The sequence below is a fragment of the Lissotriton vulgaris genome, chromosome 8, assembly GCF_964263255.1.
Source record: "Lissotriton vulgaris chromosome 8, aLisVul1.2, whole genome shotgun sequence".
In the NCBI taxonomy this organism is placed as follows: domain Eukaryota; kingdom Metazoa; phylum Chordata; class Amphibia; order Caudata; family Salamandridae; genus Lissotriton; species Lissotriton vulgaris.
Window position 1 is genome coordinate 154,612,055 of NC_141696.1, and position 14,854 is coordinate 154,626,908.

At 43.4% G+C, this 14,854-nt stretch overlaps 21 non-coding genes across 21 annotated transcripts; all 21 read right to left on the reverse strand.

Annotated features, from left to right (window-relative positions):
• Positions 1 to 362: 362 nt before the first annotated feature.
• On the reverse strand, positions 363 to 445 carry TRNAL-AAG (transfer RNA leucine (anticodon AAG)). The gene has a single exon. It is a non-coding gene; the product is annotated as a tRNA-Leu (tRNA).
• Positions 446 to 636: 191 nt separating this feature from the next.
• TRNAL-CAG (transfer RNA leucine (anticodon CAG)) lies at positions 637 to 719 on the reverse strand. The gene has a single exon. It is a non-coding gene; the product is annotated as a tRNA-Leu (tRNA).
• A 632-nt stretch (positions 720 to 1,351) lies between these two features.
• Positions 1,352 to 1,434, reverse strand: TRNAL-UAG (transfer RNA leucine (anticodon UAG)). Its single transcript has one exon. It is a non-coding gene; the product is annotated as a tRNA-Leu (tRNA).
• A 1,024-nt stretch (positions 1,435 to 2,458) lies between these two features.
• On the reverse strand, positions 2,459 to 2,541 carry TRNAL-AAG (transfer RNA leucine (anticodon AAG)). The gene has a single exon. It is a non-coding gene; the product is annotated as a tRNA-Leu (tRNA).
• Positions 2,542 to 2,732: 191 nt separating this feature from the next.
• On the reverse strand, positions 2,733 to 2,815 carry TRNAL-CAG (transfer RNA leucine (anticodon CAG)). Its single transcript has one exon. It is a non-coding gene; the product is annotated as a tRNA-Leu (tRNA).
• Positions 2,816 to 3,447: 632 nt separating this feature from the next.
• TRNAL-UAG (transfer RNA leucine (anticodon UAG)) lies at positions 3,448 to 3,530 on the reverse strand. The gene has a single exon. It is a non-coding gene; the product is annotated as a tRNA-Leu (tRNA).
• Positions 3,531 to 4,554: 1,024 nt separating this feature from the next.
• On the reverse strand, positions 4,555 to 4,637 carry TRNAL-AAG (transfer RNA leucine (anticodon AAG)). The gene has a single exon. It is a non-coding gene; the product is annotated as a tRNA-Leu (tRNA).
• A 191-nt stretch (positions 4,638 to 4,828) lies between these two features.
• Positions 4,829 to 4,911, reverse strand: TRNAL-CAG (transfer RNA leucine (anticodon CAG)). Its single transcript has one exon. It is a non-coding gene; the product is annotated as a tRNA-Leu (tRNA).
• Positions 4,912 to 5,543: 632 nt separating this feature from the next.
• On the reverse strand, positions 5,544 to 5,626 carry TRNAL-UAG (transfer RNA leucine (anticodon UAG)). Its single transcript has one exon. It is a non-coding gene; the product is annotated as a tRNA-Leu (tRNA).
• Positions 5,627 to 6,650: 1,024 nt separating this feature from the next.
• Positions 6,651 to 6,733, reverse strand: TRNAL-AAG (transfer RNA leucine (anticodon AAG)). Its single transcript has one exon. It is a non-coding gene; the product is annotated as a tRNA-Leu (tRNA).
• Positions 6,734 to 6,924: 191 nt separating this feature from the next.
• On the reverse strand, positions 6,925 to 7,007 carry TRNAL-CAG (transfer RNA leucine (anticodon CAG)). The gene has a single exon. It is a non-coding gene; the product is annotated as a tRNA-Leu (tRNA).
• Positions 7,008 to 7,639: 632 nt separating this feature from the next.
• On the reverse strand, positions 7,640 to 7,722 carry TRNAL-UAG (transfer RNA leucine (anticodon UAG)). The gene has a single exon. It is a non-coding gene; the product is annotated as a tRNA-Leu (tRNA).
• Positions 7,723 to 8,747: 1,025 nt separating this feature from the next.
• On the reverse strand, positions 8,748 to 8,830 carry TRNAL-AAG (transfer RNA leucine (anticodon AAG)). Its single transcript has one exon. It is a non-coding gene; the product is annotated as a tRNA-Leu (tRNA).
• A 191-nt stretch (positions 8,831 to 9,021) lies between these two features.
• TRNAL-CAG (transfer RNA leucine (anticodon CAG)) lies at positions 9,022 to 9,104 on the reverse strand. The gene has a single exon. It is a non-coding gene; the product is annotated as a tRNA-Leu (tRNA).
• A 632-nt stretch (positions 9,105 to 9,736) lies between these two features.
• TRNAL-UAG (transfer RNA leucine (anticodon UAG)) lies at positions 9,737 to 9,819 on the reverse strand. Its single transcript has one exon. It is a non-coding gene; the product is annotated as a tRNA-Leu (tRNA).
• A 1,025-nt stretch (positions 9,820 to 10,844) lies between these two features.
• TRNAL-AAG (transfer RNA leucine (anticodon AAG)) lies at positions 10,845 to 10,927 on the reverse strand. Its single transcript has one exon. It is a non-coding gene; the product is annotated as a tRNA-Leu (tRNA).
• Positions 10,928 to 11,118: 191 nt separating this feature from the next.
• TRNAL-CAG (transfer RNA leucine (anticodon CAG)) lies at positions 11,119 to 11,201 on the reverse strand. The gene has a single exon. It is a non-coding gene; the product is annotated as a tRNA-Leu (tRNA).
• A 632-nt stretch (positions 11,202 to 11,833) lies between these two features.
• TRNAL-UAG (transfer RNA leucine (anticodon UAG)) lies at positions 11,834 to 11,916 on the reverse strand. Its single transcript has one exon. It is a non-coding gene; the product is annotated as a tRNA-Leu (tRNA).
• A 1,024-nt stretch (positions 11,917 to 12,940) lies between these two features.
• Positions 12,941 to 13,023, reverse strand: TRNAL-AAG (transfer RNA leucine (anticodon AAG)). Its single transcript has one exon. It is a non-coding gene; the product is annotated as a tRNA-Leu (tRNA).
• A 191-nt stretch (positions 13,024 to 13,214) lies between these two features.
• Positions 13,215 to 13,297, reverse strand: TRNAL-CAG (transfer RNA leucine (anticodon CAG)). Its single transcript has one exon. It is a non-coding gene; the product is annotated as a tRNA-Leu (tRNA).
• A 632-nt stretch (positions 13,298 to 13,929) lies between these two features.
• TRNAL-UAG (transfer RNA leucine (anticodon UAG)) lies at positions 13,930 to 14,012 on the reverse strand. Its single transcript has one exon. It is a non-coding gene; the product is annotated as a tRNA-Leu (tRNA).
• Between the last annotated feature and the right edge of the window lie 842 nt (positions 14,013 to 14,854).

The window sequence follows — 14,854 nt, forward strand, 5'->3', positions numbered from 1 at the left end:
TCACTCGCTCTATCACTTGTGCTCTTTCCCCTTGCTCTGCATTTCATAGTGGAAACATCTCTTGAATGGAGCATTAGATAATGAGGTTACATAAAATTAACAATCTACTTATTGGAAACCAAAAATATCACAAGACTGAATGTAACCCATTTCATTATTTAAAAGGGACTTTTTAAGCACCCCCCAAAAAACACATAAAACACCACGAGTGCTAGAAGAATATTATACGAGCTTGAAGACAGAATTGGGCAAATTAATTTGCAGTCGAAACTGAAGTTTGTTACTTATTCAGATATTATATGCACTGCCAATTTTTAGCTGAGATTCTAAAAGAACTCAGAGACAAAATGGACTTAAAGTTTTGTCAGAAGTGGGATTCGAACCCACGCCTCCAGGAGAGTCTGCGGCCTTAACGCAGCGCTTTAGACCACTCGGCCATCCTGACCACATTTGCTTGATCATCTACAGAGAGGGAAAGATATTGTGAACCAAAAAAAGCACACAACTTAGGTCATGAGTGGCTAGAGCAAGAAAAAAAATCACTGCACTTTTCCAAGTAGACAACCATATAAGCCCATGTGAGGGAAATGATCTGATTTTTTCTCTCCCAAGAAAAAAGTAGAGTAAACACACAATTGTCAGAAGTGGGATTTGAACCCACACCTCCAGAAGAGACTGCGACCTGAACGCAGCGCCTTAGACCACTCGGCCATCCTGACTTGCATGTGTGGAACCTTCCACAGGCCAGACAGCCATGCAAGTGGGGTACCGAAAAGGCATGCCCTCAATTTATTTATCCTATTATAAGTACTTCCAACAGATCTTTGAACAATCCATAGAGAGCAGTACCTATGAAGAACTCTTTAGACCTTTAAGGCGTACAAAGAGAAAGTGCTATTAACCAGCCACTTGAAAGGCCCAAAGCTGCTTTGAAATTGAGTCAACAGCCACCTCTTGGCTAGCTAAAGCAAATTCAAGAAGGAATTTCAATGTCAAAACATAGGGTGGAATACGCAAATCTAAGCAGCCCATGATCACAGCCCTGAGGAAATTGCCGTAAGTGTGCTGGAGTCCAACTGTCTACCAGATGCTAGGCATTCTTCCATATTTGCATGGCCTGTCTGGCCAGGGCATACAAGAGCATGACTCTTCCAGATGAGCTCTTACATGGGTCCTATGCTCATATAGTAAGGACTGCACTTTGTCAGCAAGACTTTATACAACCGAAATATATGAGAAACCCCAGCTCTCTTGACTAGATGAGGACGGAATCACATCCCAGGTGAAGACCAACAGATGCAACTTCCATCAGATGTTAACCTGAAAAAGGAGATTACATCTCCAAAAGTCATGTCAGAAGTGGGAATCGAACCCACGCCTCCAGAGGAGACTGCAGCCTAAACACAGCGCCTTAGACCACTCGGCCATCCTGACAGTGCAGAGTCTTAAGAAATGTATAAAAGTCACTCAGAAATTTCTGCCTCCATGCAAGCCTGAAATAATTTAAACCTTCAAACACAAGGTGCAACTTTATGCACAGGACAATAAACACAGAAGATCACATGTGAAAGCATTTCATTTCACAGGTGTACAATTTTTATGCTTTTAAAATACCTCATACCTCTCACCAGCTATTTAGGGTCCTGTATCCTACTCACAAAATTACCTTGCCTGCGACCTCTCTCTCTACACAAACAACTACTGCACAGGAAGTAGGAAGGCAGAATGTGGGGCATATTATGCAAATGTATGCTGTCATTGTGCCTTGCAGATTCATGCAGGATTTCTAGATCCTTGCTGGATACAAGAGAGCAGACCTTGTTTCAGATCAACTGTCCCTAGCAGGGAACGTCTGAGCACATGCAGTCTTTTGCTCTCTAGCCCCTGGCCTGGGACTTACCCTCACTGGCTGAGGCGTGAATTTCTGCATACCAACGTTGCATAGATGGTACGTTTGTGGTTGGTTTGGGATGGGTGGGAGGTCAAAAGCATGGAAAAGTATGTCGCCTTCACTTCTAGTCTCCTCTTCTAGGCCTACCTGCCGTTCACTCACTCTGTCTTTGTTTCATTCTCTCCTTCCTCAACACCCCTTCTCACTCACTCGCTCTATCACTTGTGCTCTTTCCCCTTGCTCTGCATTTCATTGTGGAAACATCTCTTGAATGGAGCATTAGAAAATGAGGTTACATAAAATTAACAATCTACTTATTGGAAACCAAAAATATCACAAGACTGAATGTAACCCATTTCATTAATAAAAGGGACTTTTTAAGCACCCCCCAAAAAACACATAAAACACCACGAGTGCTAGAAGAATATTATACGAGCTTGAAGACAGAATTGGGCAAATTAATTTGCAGTTGAAACTGAAGTTTGTTACTTATTCAGATATTATATGCACTGCCAATTTTTAGCTGAGATTCTAAAAGAACTCAGAGACAAAATGGACTTAAAGTTTTGTCAGAAGTGGGATTCGAACCCACGCCTCCAGGAGAGACTGCGGCCTTAACGCAGCGCCTTAGACCACTCGGCCATCCTGACCACATTTGCTTGATCATCTACAGAGAGGGAAAGATATTGTGAACCAAAAAAAGCACACATCTTAGGTCATGAGTGGCTAGAGCAAGAAAAAAACTCACTGCACTTTTCCAAGTAGACAACCATATAAGCCCATGTGAGGGAAATGATCAGATTTTTTCTCTCTCAAGAAAAAAGTAGAGTAAACACACAATTGTCAGAAGTGGGATTTGAACCCACGCCTCCAGAAGAGACTGCGACCTGAACGCAGCGCCTTAGACCACTCGGCCATCTTGACTTGCATTTGTGGAACCTTCCACAGGCCAGACAGCCATGCAAGTGGGGTACCGAAAAGACATGCCCTCAATTTATTTATCCTATTATAAGTACTTCCAACAGATCTTTGAACAATCCATAGAGAGCAGTACCTATGAAGAACTCTTTAGACCTTTAAGGCGTACAAAGAGAAAGTGCTATTAACCAGCCACTTGAAAGGCCCAAAGCTGCTTTGAAATTGAGTCAACAGCCACCTCTTGGCTAGCTAAAGCAAATTCAACAAGGAATTTCAATGTCACAACATAGGGTGGGATACGCAAATCTAAGCAGCCCCTGATCACAGCCCTGAGGAAATTGCCGTAAGTGTGCTGGAGTCCAACTGTCTACCAGATGCTAGGCATTCTTCCATATTTGCATGGCCTGTCTGGCCAGGGCATACAAGAGCATGACTCTTCCAGATGAGCTCTTACATGGGTCCTATGCTCATATAGTAAGGTCTGCACTTTGTCAGCAAGACTTTATAGAACCGAAATATATGAGAAACCCCAGCTCTCTTGACTAGATGAGGACGGAATCACATCCCAGGTGAAGACCAACAGATGCAACTTCCATCAGATGTTAACCTGAAAAAGGAGATTACATCTCCAAAAGTCATGTCAGAAGTGGGATTCGAACCCACGCCTCCAGAGAAGACTGCGGCCTAAACACAGCGCCTTAGACCACTCGGCCATCCTGACAGTGCAGAGTCTTAAGAAATGTATAAAAGTCACTCAGAAATTTCTGCCTCCATGCAAGCCTGAAATAATTTAAACCTTCAAACACAAGGTGCAACTTTATGCACAGGACAATAAACACAGAAGATCACATGTGAAAGCATTTCATTTCACAGGTGTACAATTTTTATGCTTTTAGAATACCTCATACCTCTCACCAGCTATTTAGGGTCCTGTATCCTACTCACAAAATTACCTTGCCTGCGACCTCTCTCTCTACACAAACAACTACTGCACAGGAAGTAGGAAGGCAGAAGGTGGGGCATATTATGCAAATGTATGCTGTCATTGTGCCTTGCAGATTCATGCAGGATTTCTAGATCCTTGCTGGATACAAGAGAGCAGACCTTGTTTCAGATCAACTGTCCCTAGCAGGGAACGTCTGAGCACATGCAGTCTTTTGCTCTCTAGCCCCTGGCCTGGGACTTACCTTCACTGGCTGAGGCGTGAATTTCTGCATACCAACGTTGCATAGATGGTACGTTTGTGGTCGGTTTGGGATGGGTGGGAGGTCAAAAGCATGGAAAAGTATGTCGCCTTCACTTCTAGTCTCCTCTTCTAGGCCTACCTGCCGTTCACTCACTCTGTCTTTGTTTCATTCTCTCCTTCCTCAACACCCCTTCTCACTCACTCGCTCTATCACTTGTGCTCTTTCCCCTTGCTCTGCATTTCATAGTGGAAACATCTCTTGAATGGAGCATTAGAAAATGAGGTTACATAAAATTAACAATCTACTTATTGGAAACCAAAAATATCACAAGACTGAATGTAACCCATTTCATTAATAAAAGGGACTTTTTAAGCACCCCCCAAAAAACACATAAAACACCACGAGTGCTAGAAGAATATTATACGAGCTTGAAGACAGAATTGGGCAAATTAATTTGCAGTTGAAACTGAAGTTTGTTACTTATTCAGATATTATATGCACTGCCAATTTTTAGCTGAGATTCTAAAAGAACTCAGAGACAAAATGGACTTAAAGTTTTGTCAGAAGTGGGATTCGAACCCACGCCTCCAGGAGAGACTGCGGCCTTAACGCAGCGCCTTAGACCACTCGGCCATCCTGACCACATTTGCTTGATCATCTACAGAGAGGGAAAGATATTGTGAACCAAAAAAAGCACACAACTTAGGTCATGAGTGGCTAGAGCATGAAAAAAACTCACTGCACTTTTCCAAGTAGACAACCATATAAGCCCATGTGAGGAAAATGATCTGATTTTTTCTCTCCCAAGAAAAAAGTAGAGTAAACACACAATTGTCAGAAGTGGGATTTGAACCCACGCCTCCAGAAGAGACTGCGACCTGAACGCAGCGCCTTAGACCACTCGGCCATCCTGACTTGCATTTGTGGACCCTTCCACAGGCCAGACAGCCATGCAAGTGGGGTACCGAAAAGGCATGCCCTCAATTTATTTATCCTATTATAAGTACTTCCAACAGATCTTTGAACAATCCATAGAGAGCAGTACCTATGAAGAACTCTTTAGACCTTTAAGGCGTACAAAGAGAAAGTGCTATTAACCAGCCACTTGAAAGGCCCAAAGCTGCTTTGAAATTGAGTCAACAGCCACCTCTTGGCTAGCTAAAGCAAATTCAACAAGGAATTTCAATGTCAAAACATAGGGTGGAATACGCAAATCTAAGCAGCCCATGATCACAGCCCTGAGGAAATTGCCGTAAGTGTGCTGGAGTCCAACTGTCTACCAGATGCTAGGCATTCTTCCATATTTGCATGGCCTGTCTGGCCAGGGCATACAAGAGCATGACTCTTCCAGATGAGCTCTTACATGGGTCCTATGCTCATATAGTAAGGACTGCACTTTGTCAGCAAGACTTTATACAACCGAAATATATGAGAAACCCCAGCTCTCTTGACTAGATGAGGACGGAATCACATCCCAGGTGAAGACCAACAGATGCAACTTCCATCAGATGTTAACCTGAAAAAGGAGATTACATCTCCAAAAGTCATGTCAGAAGTGGGATTCGAACCCACGCCTCCAGAGGAGACTGCAGCCTAAACACAGCGCCTTAGACCACTCGGCCATCCTGACAGTGCAGAGTCTTAAGAAATGTATAAAAGTCACTCATAAATTTCTGCCTCCATGCAAGCCTGAAATAATTTAAACCTTCAAACACAAGGTGCAACTTTATGCACAGGACAATAAACACAGACGATCACATGTGAAAGCATTTCATTTCACAGGTGTACAATTTTTATGCTTTTAAAATACCTCATACCTCTCACCAGCTATTTAGGGTCCTGTATCCTACTCACAAAATGACCTTGCCTGCGACCTCTCTCTCTACACAAACAACTACTGCACAGGAAGTAGGAAGGCAGAATGTGGGGCATATTATGCAAATGTATGCTGTCATTGTGCCTTGCAGATTCATGCAGGATTTCTAGATCCTTGCTGGATACAAGAGAGCAGACCTTGTTTCAGATCAACTGTCCCTAGCAGGGAACGTCTGAGCACATGCAGTCTTTTGCTCTCTAGCCCCTGGCCTGGGACTTACCCTCACTGGCTGAGGCGTGAATTTCTGCATACCAACGTTGCATAGATGGTACGTTTGTGGTTGGTTTGGGATGGGTGGGAGGTCAAAAGCATGGAAAAGTATGTCGCCTTCACTTCTAGTCTCCTCTTCTAGGCCTACCTGCCGTTCACTCACTCTGTCTTTGTTTCATTCTCTCCTTCCTCAACACCCCTTCTCACTCACTCGCTCTATCACTTGTGCTCTTTCCCCTTGCTCTGCATTTCATTGTGGAAACATCTCTTGAATGGAGCATTAGAAAATGAGGTTACATAAAATTAACAATCTACTTATTGGAAACCAAAAATATCACAAGACTGAATGTAACCCATTTCATTAATAAAAGGGACTTTTTAAGCACCCCCCAAAAAACACATAAAACACCACGAGTGCTAGAAGAATATTATACGAGCTTGAAGACAGAATTGGGCAAATTAATTTGCAGTTGAAACTGAAGTTTGTTACTTATTCAGATATTATATGCACTGCCAATTTTTAGCTGAGATTCTAAAAGAACTCAGAGACAAAATGGACTTAAAGTTTTGTCAGAAGTGGGATTTGAACCCACGCCTCCAGGAGAGACTGCGGCCTTAACGCAGCGCCTTAGACCACTCGGCCATCCTGACCACATTTGCTTGATCATCTACAGAGAGGGAAAGATATTGTGAACCAAAAAAAGCACACATCTTAGGTCATGAGTGGCTAGAGCAAGAAAAAAACTCACTGCACTTTTCCAAGTAGACAACCATATAAGCCCATGTGAGGGAAATGATCAGATTTTTTCTCTCTCAAGAAAAAAGTAGAGTAAACACACAATTGTCAGAAGTGGGATTTGATCCCACGCCTCCAGAAGAGACTGCGACCTGAACGCAGCGCCTTAGACCACTCGGCCATCCTGACTTGCATTTGTGGAACCTTCCACAGGCCAGACAGCCATGCAAGTGGGGTACCGAAAAGGCATGCCCTCAATTTATTTATCCTATTATAAGTACTTCCAACAGATCTTTGAACAATCCATAGAGAGCAGTACCTATGAAGAACTCTTTAGACCTTTAAGGCGTACAAAGAGAAAGTGCTATTAACCAGCCACTTGAACGGAACAAAGCTGCTTTGAAATTGAGTCAACAGCCACCTCTTGGCTAGCTAAAGCAAATTCAACAAGGAATTTCAATGTCACAACATAAGGTGAAATACGCAAATCTAAGCAGCCCCTGATCACAGCCCTGAGGAAATTGCCGTAAGTGTGCTGGAGTCCAACTGTCTACCAGATGCTAGGCATTCTTCCATATTTGCATGGCCTGTCTGGCCAGGGCATACAAGAGCATGACTCTTCCAGATGAGCTCTTACATGGGTCCTATGCTCATATAGTAAGGACTGCACTTTGTCAGCAAGACTTTATACAACCGAAATATATGAGAAACCCCAGCTCTCTTGACTAGATGAGGACGGAATCACATCCCAGGTGAAGACCAACAGATGCAACTTCCATCAGATGTTAACCTGAAAAAGGAGATTACATCTCCAAAAGTCATGTCAGAAGTGGGATTCGAACCCACGCCTCCAGAGGAGACTGCGGCCTAAACACAGCGCCTTAGACCACTCGGCCATCCTGACAGTGCAGAGTCTTAAGAAATGTATAAAAGTCACTCAGAAATTTCTGCCTCCATACAAGCCTGAAATAATTTAAACCTTCAAACACAAGGTGCAACTTTATGCACAGGACAATAAACACAGAAGATCACATGTGAAAGCATTTCATTTCACAGGTGTACAATTTTTATGCTTTTAAAATACCTCATACCTCTCACCAGCTATTTAGGGTCCTGTATCCTACTCACAAAATTACCTTGCCTGCGACCTCTCTCTCTACACAAACAACTACTGCACAGGAAGTAGGAAGGCAGAAGGTGGGGCATATTATGCAAATGTATGCTGTCATTGTGCCTTGCAGATTCATGCAGGATTTCTAGATCCTTGCTGGATACAAGAGAGCAGACCTTGTTTCAGATCAACTGTCCCTAGCAGGGAACGTCTGAGCACATGCAGTCTTTTGCTCTCTAGCCCCTGGCCTGGGACTTACCCTCACTGGCTGAGGCGTGAATTTCTGCATACCAACGTTGCATAGATGGTATGTTTGTGGTCGGTTTGGGATGGGTGGGAGGTCAAAAGCAGGGAAAAGTATGTCGCCTTCACTTCTAGTCTCCTCTTCTAGGCCTACCTGCCGTTCACTCACTCTGTCTTTGTTTCATTCTCTCCTTCCTCAACACCCCTTCTCACTCACTTGCTCTATCACTTGTGCTCTTTCCCCTTGCTCTGCATTTCATAGTGGAAACATCTCTTGAATGGAGCATTAGAAAATGAGGTTACATAAAATTAACAATCTACTTATTGGAAACCAAAAATATCACAAGACTGAATGTAACCCATTTCATTATTTAAAAGGGACTTTTTAAGCACCCCCCAAAAAACACATAAAACACCACGAGTGCTAGAAGAATATTATACGAGCTTGAAGACAGAATTGGGCAAATTAATTTGCAGTCGAAACTGAAGTTTGTTACTTATTCAGATATTATATGCACTGCCAATTTTTAGCTGAGATTCTAAAAGAACTCAGAGACAAAATGGACTTAAAGTTTTGTCAGAAGTGGGATTCGAACCCACTCCTCCAGGAGAGACTGCGGCCTTAACGCAGCGCCTTAGACCACTCGGCCATCCTGACCACATTTGCTTGATCATCTACAGAGAGGGAAAGATATTGTGAACCAAAAAAAGCACACATCTTAGGTCATGAGTGGCTAGAGCAAGAAAAAAACTCACTGCACTTTTCCAAGTAGACAACCATATAAGCCCATGTGAGGGAAATGATCAGATTTTTTCTCTCTCAAGAAAAAAGTAGAGTAAACACACAATTGTCAGAAGTGGGATTTGAACCCACGCCTCCAGAAGAGACTGCGACCTGAACGCAGCGCCTTAGACCACTCGGCCATCCTGACTTGCATTTGTGGAACCTTCCACAGGCCAGACAGCCATGCAAGTGGGGTACCGAAAAGGCATGCCCTCAATTTATTTATCCTATTATAAGTACTTCCAACAGATCTTTGAACAATCCATAGAGAGCAGTACCTATGAAGAACTCTTTAGACCTTTAAGGCGTACAAAGAGAAAGTGCTATTAACCAGCCACTTGAACGGAACAAAGCTGCTTTGAAATTGAGTCAACAGCCACCTCTTGGCTAGCTAAAGCAAATTCAACAAGGAATTTCAATGTCACAACATAAGGTGAAATACGCAAATCTAAGCAGCCCCTGATCACAGCCCTGAGGAAATTGCCGTAAGTGTGCTGGAGTCCAACTGTCTACCAGATGCTAGGCATTCTTCCATATTTGCATGGCCTGTCTGGCCAGGGCATACAAGAGCATGACTCTTCCAGATGAGCTCTTACATGGGTCCTATGCTCATATAGTAAGGACTGCACTTTGTCAGCAAGACTTTATACAACCGAAATATATGAGAAACCCCAGCTCTCTTGACTAGATGAGGACGGAATCACATCCCAGGTGAAGACCAACAGATGCAACTTCCATCAGATGTTAACCTGAAAAAGGAGATTACATCTCCAAAAGTCATGTCAGAAGTGGGATTCGAACCCACTCCTCCAGAGGAGACTGCGGCCTAAACACAGCGCCTTAGACCACTCGGCCATCCTGACAGTGCAGAGTCTTAAGAAATGTATAAAAGTCACTCAGAAATTTCTGCCTCCATGCAAGCCTGAAATAATTTAAACCTTCAAACACAAGGTGCAACTTTATGCACAGGACAATAAACACAGAAGATCACATGTGAAAGCATTTCATTTCACAGGTGTACAATTTTTATGCTTTTAAAATACCTCATACCTCTCACCAGCTATTTAGGGTCCTGTATCCTACTCACAAAATTACCTTGCCTGCGACCTCTCTCTCTACACAAACAACTACTGCACAGGAAGTAGGAAGGCAGAAGGTGGGGCATATTATGCAAATGTATGCTGTCATTGTGCCTTGCAGATTCATGCAGGATTTCTAGATCCTTGCTGGATACAAGAGAGCAGACCTTGTTTCAGATCAACTGTCCCTAGCAGGGAACGTCTGAGCACATGCAGTCTTTTGCTCTCTAGCCCCTGGCCTGGGACTTACCCTCACTGGCTGAGGCGTGAATTTCTGCATACCAACGTTGCATAGATGGTACGTTTGTGGTCGGTTTGGGATGGGTGGGAGGTCAAAAGCAGGGAAAAGTATGTCGCCTTCACTTCTAGTCTCCTCTTCTAGGCCTACCTGCCGTTCACTCACTCTGTCTTTGTTTCATTCTCTCCTTCCTCAACACCCCTTCTCACTCACTCGCTCTATCACTTGTGCTCTTTCCCCTTGCTCTGCATTTCATAGTGGAAACATCTCTTGAATGGAGCATTAGATAATGAGGTTACATAAAATTAACAATCTACTTATTGGAAACCAAAAATATCACAAGACTGAATGTAACCCATTTCATTATTTAAAAGGGACTTTTTAAGCACCCCCCAAAAAACACATAAAACACCACGAGTGCTAGAAGAATATTATACGAGCTTGAAGACAGAATTGGGCAAATTAATTTGCAGTCGAAACTGAAGTTTGTTACTTATTCAGATATTATATGCACTGCCAATTTTTAGCTGAGATTCTAAAAGAACTCAGAGACAAAATGGACTTAAAGTTTTGTCAGAAGTGGGATTCGAACCCACGCCTCCAGGAGAGTCTGCGGCCTTAACGCAGCGCCTTAGACCACTCGGCCATCCTGACCACATTTGCTTGATCATCTACAGAGAGGGAAAGATATTGTGAACCAAAAAAAGCACACAACTTAGGTCATGAGTGGCTAGAGCAAGAAAAAAAATCACTGCACTTTTCCAAGTAGACAACCATATAAGCCCATGTGAGGGAAATGATCTGATTTTTTCTCTCCCAAGAAAAAAGTAGAGTAAACACACAATTGTCAGAAGTGGGATTTGAACCCACACCTCCAGAAGAGACTGCGACCTGAACGCAGCGCCTTAGACCACTCGGCCATCCTGACTTGCATGTGTGGAACCTTCCACAGGCCAGACAGCCATGCAAGTGGGGTACCGAAAAGGCATGCCCTCAATTTATTTATCCTATTATAAGTACTTCCAACAGATCTTTGAACAATCCATAGAGAGCAGTACCTATGAAGAACTCTTTAGACCTTTAAGGCGTACAAAGAGAAAGTGCTATTAACCAGCCACTTGAAAGGCCCAAAGCTGCTTTGAAATTGAGTCAACAGCCACCTCTTGGCTAGCTAAAGCAAATTCAACAAGGAATTTCAATGTCACAACATAGGGTGGAATACGCAAATCTAAGCAGCCCCTGATCACAGCCCTGAGGAAATTGCCGTAAGTGTGCTGGAGTCCAACTGTCTACCAGATGCTAGGCATTCTTCCATATTTGCATGGCCTGTCTGGCCAGGGCATACAAGAGCATGACTCTTCCAGATGAGCTCTTACATGGGTCCTATGCTCATATAGTAAGGTCTGCACTTTGTCAGCAAGACTTTATAGAACCGAAATATATGAGAAACCCCAGCTCTCTTGACTAGATGAGGACGGAATCACATCCCAGGTGAAGACCAACAGATGCAACTTCCATCAGATGTTAACCTGAAAAAGGAGATTACATCTCCAAAAGTCATGTCAGAAGTGGGATTCGAACCCACGCCTCCAGAGAAGACTGCGGCCTAAACACAGCGCCTTAGACCACTCGGCCATCCTGACAGTGCAGAGTCTTAAGAAATGTACAAAAGTCACTCAGAAATTTCTGCCTCCATGCAAGCCTGAAATAATTTAAACCTTCAAACACAAGGTGCAACTTTATGCACAGGACAATAAACACAGAAGATCACATGTGAAAGCATTTCAATTCACAGGTGTACAATTTTTATGCTTTCAGAATACCTCATACCTCTCACCAGCTATTTAGGGTCCTGTATCCTACTCACAAAATTACCTTGCCTGCGACCTCTCTCTCTACACAAACAACTACTGCACAGGAAGTAGGAAGGCAGAAGGTGGGGCATATTATGCAAATGTATGCTGTCATTGTGCCTTGCAGATTCATGCAGGATTTCTAGATCCTTGCTGGATACAAGAGAGCAGACCTTGTTTCAGATCAACTGTCCCTAGCAGGGAACGTCTGAGCACATGCAGTCTTTTGCTCTCTAGCCCCTGGCCTGGGACTTACCCTCACTGGCTGAGGCGTGAATTTCTGCATACCAACGTTGCATAGATGGTACGTTTGTGGTCGGTTTGGGATGGGTGGGAGGTCAAAAGCATGGAAAAGTATGTCGCCTTCACTTCTAGTCTCCTCTTCTAGGCCTACCTGCCGTTCACTCACTCTGTCTTTGTTTCATTCTCTCCTTCCTCAACACCCCTTCTCACTCACTCGCTCTATCACTTGTGCTCTTTCCCCTTGCTCTGCATTTCATAGTGGAAACATCTCTTGAATGGAGCATTAGAAAATGAGGTTACATAAAATTAACAATCTACTTATTGGAAACCAAAAATATCACAAGACTGAATGTAACCCATTTCATTAATAAAAGGGACTTTTTAAGCACCCCCCAAAAAACACATAAAACACCACGAGTGCTAGAAGAATATTATACGAGCTTGAAGACAGAATTGGGCAAATTAATTTGCAGTTGAAACTGAAGTTTGTTACTTATTCAGATATTATATGCACTGCCAATTTTTAGCTGAGATTCTAAAAGAACTCAGAGACAAAATGGACTTAAAGTTTTGTCAGAAGTGGGATTTGAACCCACGCCTCCAGGAGAGACTGCGGCCTTAACGCAGCGCCTTAGACCACTCGGCCATCCTGACCACATTTGCTTGGTCATCTACAGAGAGGGAAAGATATTGTGAACCAAAAAAAGCACACAACTTAGGTCATGAGTGGCTAGAGCAAGAAAAAAACTCACTGCACTTTTCCAAGTAGACAACCATATAAGCCCATGTGAGGAAAATGATCTGATTTTTTCTCTCCCAAGAAAAAAGTAGAGTAAACACACAATTGTCAGAAGTGGGATTTGAACCCACGCCTCCAGAAGAGACTGCGACCTGAACGCAGTGCCTTAGACCACTCGGCCATCCTGACTTGCATTTGTGGACCCTTCCACAGGCCAGACAGCCATGCAAGTGGGGTACCGAAAAGGCATGCCCTCAATTTATTTATCCTATTATAAGTACTTCCAACAGATCTTTGAACAATCCATAGAGAGCAGTACCTATGAAGAACTCTTTAGACCTTTAAGGCGTACAAAGAGAAAGTGCTATTAACCAGCCACTTGAAAGGCCCAAAGCTGCTTTGAAATTGAGTCAACAGCCACCTCTTGGCTAGCTAAAGCAAATTCAACAAGGAATTTCAATGTCAAAACATAGGGTGGAATACGCAAATCTAAGCAGCCCATGATCACAGCCCTGAGGAAATTGCCGTAAGTGTGCTGGAGTCCAACTGTCTACCAGATGCTAGGCATTCTTCCATATTTGCATGGCCTGTCTGGCCAGGGCATACAAGAGCATGACTCTTCCAGATGAGCTCTTACATGGGTCCTATGCTCATATAGTAAGGACTGCACTTTGTCAGCAAGACTTTATACAACCGAAATATATGAGAAACCCCAGCTCTCTTGACTAGATGAGGACGGAATCACATCCCAGGTGAAGACCAACAGATGCAACTTCCATCAGATGTTAACCTGAAAAAGGAGATTACATCTCCAAAAGTCATGTCAGAAGTGGGATTCGAACCCACGCCTCCAGAGGAGACTGCGGCCTAAACACAGCGCCTTAGACCACTCGGCCATCCTGACAGTGCAGAGTCTTAAGAAATGTATAAAAGTCACTCAGAAATTTCTGCCTCCATACAAGCCTGAAATAATTTAAACCTTCAAACACAAGGTGCAACTTTATGCACAGGACAATAAACACAGAAGATCACATGTGAAAGCATTTCATTTCACAGGTGTACAATTTTTATGCTTTTAAAATACCTCATACCTCTCACCAGCTATTTAGGGTCCTGTATCCTACTCACAAAATTACCTTGCCTGCGACCTCTCTCTCTACACAAACAACTACTGCACAGGAAGTAGGAAGGCAGAAGGTGGGGCATATTATGCAAATGTATGCTGTCATTGTGCCTTGCAGATTCATGCAGGATTTCTAGATCCTTGCTGGATACAAGAGAGCAGACCTTGTTTCAGATCAACTGTCCCTAGCAGGGAACGTCTGAGCACATGCAGTCTTTTGCTCTCTAGCCCCTGGCCTGGGACTTACCCTCACTGGCTGAGGCGTGAATTTCTGCATACCAACGTTGCATAGATGGTACGTTTGTGGTCGGTTTGGGATGGGTGGGAGGTCAAAAGCAGGGAAAAGTATGTCGCCTTCACTTCTAGTCTCCTCTTCTAGGCCTACCTGCCGTTCACTCACTCTGTCTTTGTTTCATTCTCTCCTTCCTCAACACCCCTTCTCACTCACTCGCTCTATCACTTGTGCTCTTTCCCCTTGCTCTGCATTTCATAGTGGAAACATCTCTTGAATGGAGCATTAGATAATGAGGTTACATAAAATTAACAATCTACTTATTGGAAACCAAAAATATCACAAGACTGAATGTAACCCATTTCATTATTTAAAAGGGACTTTTTAAGCA